Source organism: Dendronephthya gigantea, unplaced genomic scaffold, assembly GCF_004324835.1.
Source record: "Dendronephthya gigantea isolate DGI-Jeju-01 unplaced genomic scaffold, DenGig_1.0 001105F, whole genome shotgun sequence".
Lineage (NCBI taxonomy): Eukaryota > Metazoa > Cnidaria > Anthozoa > Malacalcyonacea > Nephtheidae > Dendronephthya > Dendronephthya gigantea.
In genome coordinates, this window is record NW_021164115.1 from 2,899 (window position 1) to 8,038 (window position 5,140).

Genomic DNA, 5,140 nt, shown 5'->3' on the forward strand with positions numbered 1-5,140 from the left:
CTGAATCTGTAAAAAAGATCCGTTTAAATACCATTGCTTTTTCTTTCAAACGACTAGAACATTTTCCCATTTTCTTAATATGAACACTTACTTGTAATAAAACAACTGGATTTAAATTCTCACATCTTTCCTGGATTTGAACCCTTTTTGTCCTCCAATGCGAGAGATATCCTTCAAGTTTATTCCTTGACGTTCCTCTCGCTTCTCCAGAGCTCTAACAGACAAGTATAGCACGTGAAATAACAGGCTAATACGTACATACAAGCATGCATTATGAAATTTTGGAACACGATTGTTGCCTTAAAACGTACTCTGCAAGCTTTACATTGTCACGAATTGATAATAATCTTCTTTAGTCTCTGGTGGCTAAAGGAAAGATAAAAACTTTCCAACAAAATTGTTTCTTTACAAAAAGGTTTTACACTTCTGAATGAATTACCTTTTAATTATTTCGTCAGTGGGACAGTTTAAGGATGAATGATGGAGTTTAGTTACCAAAGCAGTTGATACCACTATATCACCATATTACATAATTGTTTATGAACCAAAACTTACGAACAGGAAATCTCGCATTTAAACTTTATTGTATATTTTAGACATTAAAAACTATAACTACTTTAATACGAACATTATTCTCAAAAGTAATGCCATTGCTGTTGGATGATCAGTTGTCCAGAGAGCCACAAGATGTCCACTCAATTGCCTATATGCCAACAATAAAGATTATAAATTACTTATGGAGTATGCTTGTTAGTCTCAATTGAACTATTTACAGATGGCTAGTATATAGAGGATTATAAAATCACAAGTTTTAAGATGAATCTAAGAATGTTGCTAAAATGTTGCTGGTTGAGTAAACAGCGTGTGTTTGGTTAAAGATAAACGTTTCTCACCTAGTGAGCGTTGTGAAAGCGCGAAACCTGCTTTGGATCGAACCCAACTTCTCAAATCGTGAAACAGTGCTTCGAGATCTTTATCTCATATTTTGTTTTGGTCTCCTGCAAATAGACGAAACTTTTTAACTATTTTATGTATATATAGAACACCTGTGAAGGTAATAGCACTCAGAATATGTATATTTTTGGGTTGAACACTAAATAAATTTATTGGCAAGATATACAATACCTTTGTGAGCAATGAGCATTTTGATAAGTCTTTCTTTATTCTATTAGACAAGTCCCTACAAAATATTTAAAATCGTTTGAAATATATATTGGAGTTTAAAAGACTTAATATTCCAGCCGTACTTCTGGCGGGAAAATTTCAAAACTACCATTTCATGGATTCGGACCCAGTCAACTCAGCAACCAGAGTTACCGCAGCCTAGTCCCTAGGCTTCTTAATGTTCCTTATACGCGGCGAGGTGGGAACTGAGAGGCCTAGAACAAAATGTTTTGTATTTTAGCTAAAGTGGGACTTTTTGTCCCCACTTTCTGTATTGAGGTCAGTTTACGATCTACGACGCGGTTAACTGGCCTTGTTCGACGTCGTTAGTCAAACATTTGCTTGAAATAAGCTACGGGATATTAATTATATTGCGAGGAGTCGAAATATTCATACAAACGTTTCAATGTCGCTCGCTGTCAACGCTATCGACTATCAAGTAAACTCGAGTCAGTACGTACATGTTTATGATTATAATAACTTCAATCCACCAATTAACAATTATTGGATGAGGTTGAGTGTGATATCGAGAATTATCAAGCTGAAGTTTGCGTTATTTGCCGAAGCGAAGCTGAGGCGGATAACGCAAACTGAGGCTTGATAATTCTCGATATCATGCGAAAACCGAATTCAATAATTGTTTTATTATGTATTTCCTTTTTAAAGACGAAGTTTAACAACAAACTAGCGGTAAAATTACGTCACCTACGGATAATTTTCAATGTCGTGTAGATGGCAAGACATTGAGAATTATCTGTAGCTTTTTAGCCAATCACAATCGATATTGCCTTACAATGCATAATAATTTAAATTATTCTCGCTTCCCTTTATAACGGTTACTGTTGTAAATTGCAAACATTTACTTTATAACAATTCTAATTTCAAGTCACAACATTAAACGGGCCGTTAAGATTAGAAAATATTTTGTGTTAGGCCTCTCGCGCGCGTTTCATTCGGTGACGTGACGGAAATATAAAACACGCGCAATGAGAGGTCTGGGACTAGGCTGGAGTTACGGCGGTTTTTAGGGAGTACTATTAGTGTTTTGTGTACATTTGTGCACAGAACAGTAGCAGGATAGGGTATTTTATTAAAGCCATACTCTTTGCCTTTGGCTATACTGGATAAACCAGTTTAAATGTACCGTGTTGTTTGCAGACGTTTTAAACCCTGCTAAATGTTTTCAATTAGCAGCCGAAATGGGCAAATGTTTTCATTTAACGTAACTATGCAGCCTAGCAATCGTTTAGTTTACACTAAAGGCTGCTTTCTACTTACGCGTTTTTTATACGCATGTACACATACGGAGAATTTTAATTGCTTTTAAATTTTTTATTATCATGCATCTAGGTCGATTTATTCACTTCGTTTTTTCAAAGGTAACATGTATAAGAATTTAGATTTTTATGTGCGTGTACGTGCGTATGAAAAACACGTGAGTGGAAAACAGCCTTAATCCAGATTTTGACAAAACATTAAAACTCAATAAAAAGGCAATAATATTCTCTACACAGGATTTCGTCTGCAGAAAGTACAAGATAAGAAGTTGTCAACTTACGTCTTGGGTGACTGCATGAAGTAGACCGCAGTAGGAAATATTGCAGTTAAATCTGTACACAGCTTCGGTTAAATTTCCTGCAAGGAACCAGTCATAAGACAATATTTTTGGAGATATTTCAAAATTTAAAGTGAAATAAAAGGGAAATATTTCACCTGGAGATGCAGCGAGGAATTTAAATGACTGCTTTCTACTTCTTCGTCAACAACATTATACAATGGACCCCAACGATAACCTTGAAAAATATATCATCTTAAAAAAAATTCTTCTTTTGCTGTATGTGATGTATTGAACTGGCTAATAGGAATAACGCTATTAGCTGATACCTGACGAGAAGTGTAATTGTTGGTGTGTTATATGAGTCACATACGTCAGCAGGAGAATGAAATGAGGGATCCTATTTAGGGTAATCATAGCAGTACGAGATTTTCATCAGGAAAATTTTGACCATAATTTTCGCTCAATCATCTATGAATAAGCGTACAGTACTTCTCTTCGTTGGGGTCGTTTTTACGCAAACATCTATGTTTCAACTGGCTCTAACATCGTCTAGCAAACCAGCCAATAATGTTTCCCTAGATGAGTGAAATACAATTCAAAACAAGAATATTTTTTTTAGCTTCATACAAATTTGCTTTCTTACACTACCTGTCAGGAGACGAGTAATTTCTCAGCCGACCGCTTGTGTATTCCAGCCCGAACGACTGAGGATGGTTTCGATTTCGAATTATTAAAAATATCTGACAGGAAAAGAAGTTTGAAACTATGATTACTATACGGTATATACGGTATATTCTGGAAAGTAACTGGAAAAATAAAACTATTTTAACTCGGCTGGATACTTTTTTGCAATTGGACATGTTCGAAATGGAAACGTGAAATAAAAAGACGATAAAAGCAGTAAACTTGAATCCAGGTCAGAAACATTGAGTGTTTGGAGTGTTTCTTTCAAGGTCAGATATGAACAATTACTGGAACTGACATGGAATGTCGCATGACTTAATGAGCTAAGGGGATGAAGGGTGACGATATTGTACGTTTCTAAGAACACACAGCGTTCTTTCAACAGGATCCTAAATTTGAGAGTGTCAAAACGATTTTAAAATGAGAAAAAGGATAGACTCTTAGAAGATTTTATTAACAACATAACTCACTTTACTCCGAGGAGTTTCTTTATAGACGCTGAATTCTGACATTGATGTGATATGTTCGTCATCACTGAAACGAAAAAAATTGTCATTTACTGTCATATCCCACATTCTTTACACAGGACAAACGAAATACTGTCTTAATAATATTCATTCAACTGTATTTTCCAAATTTGTTATAAAAACGACTCCACTTTGATGGAACTTTTCTTCTGCCTACCGAGGCAAAAGAAATAACAAATACAGCTCAAAGTAAATTACAGACCTGGAAAAAATTTTGTCAAAAACGGTTAAAACGTAAACAATAAAGTAACCTGATATAAGTCATTTTGTCATTTACTTAAAATTTGTTACTTAAATGTTCACATACTTTATCGTAACACCAACATTATTGAAAGAAGATTCCATCATCTTTTTCAGCAATTCCTCTCTGATGTGAAAAGATGCTGGAAAACAAAAGCAAAATTGTGCACAAAATGTAAAACTTCAATTTACAGAAATAACTGGTATCTTATCTTTTTGTTATATTATGGCTGGTACTAGCAACATCTGGTACATACCTTGTGCTAAAACCACCACAGAACAACCAAATCCTGTAGGATAATCTGAGACCTAAGTATAGAAATGGAATGAAAGCTGAGTTGAATTATTCCAATCACAAATATTCAAATGTCTGGCAATATCAAGTATATATATATATTATATATTATATATATTATATATTATATTATATATATATATATTATATATATATATATACTGTCGTTGTCAAAGGTTGTCCTGAGCAGTATATGTATATATCGATCACGTGATTATTATGCATCAACACGCGTGGGATTGTACAAGCGTGTTAATTGCGAGTTCGAGTATAGCAGGTGCACGATTAGAAAATGCCAAGACCATATTCGGATGATTTAAGTTGGAGATGGTTTATCAACGACTGTTCTCGAAAGATCATCGACGAAATTGCAGCACGCTATTTGTTTGTTCAAAACCATCTATCGTACTCTCAGCACTTTTGAACACGGGTGATCGATGTGAGCCTTGCCGTATGGGTCGCCCAACAGCGAGCGCATCTTTATTCCACAAGAAGAATATATTATCATGGACTGTTTACTGCGAACGCCGCAAATACAGTTGAATGAGATAGCAAGCTATATGTAACCTCTTCATAGGATTCAATCAGGACTGTCGTACACTCGTTCTACAACTTCTTGTACATGATGTGTTGGGTGGTTATCTGTTAACAAATATGCGTATTACTAGTTTT

At 35.0% G+C, this 5,140-nt stretch overlaps 2 long non-coding RNA genes across 5 annotated transcripts; both read right to left on the bottom strand.

Annotated features, from left to right (window-relative positions):
- Positions 1–662: 662 nt before the first annotated feature.
- On the bottom strand, positions 663–1,162 carry LOC114545005. Its single transcript, XR_003690726.1, has 3 exons — positions 1,126–1,162; positions 894–998; positions 663–703 (listed from the first exon to the last, which is right to left on the bottom strand). It is a non-coding gene; the product is annotated as an uncharacterized LOC114545005 (long non-coding RNA).
- A 1,596-nt stretch (positions 1,163–2,758) lies between these two features.
- On the bottom strand, positions 2,759–4,317 carry LOC114545007. Of its 4 annotated transcripts, XR_003690731.1 has the most exons (5): positions 4,241–4,317; positions 3,877–3,940; positions 3,371–3,462; positions 2,878–2,957; positions 2,759–2,799 (listed from the first exon to the last, which is right to left on the bottom strand). It is a non-coding gene; the product is annotated as an uncharacterized LOC114545007 (long non-coding RNA). The 4 variants fall into 4 exon arrangements; XR_003690730.1 differs by lacking the exon at positions 4,241–4,317 and having other exon boundaries at positions 3,877–4,018; XR_003690732.1 differs by lacking the exons at positions 3,371–3,462; positions 3,877–3,940; positions 4,241–4,317 and adding an exon at positions 3,212–3,241.
- Between the last annotated feature and the right edge of the window lie 823 nt (positions 4,318–5,140).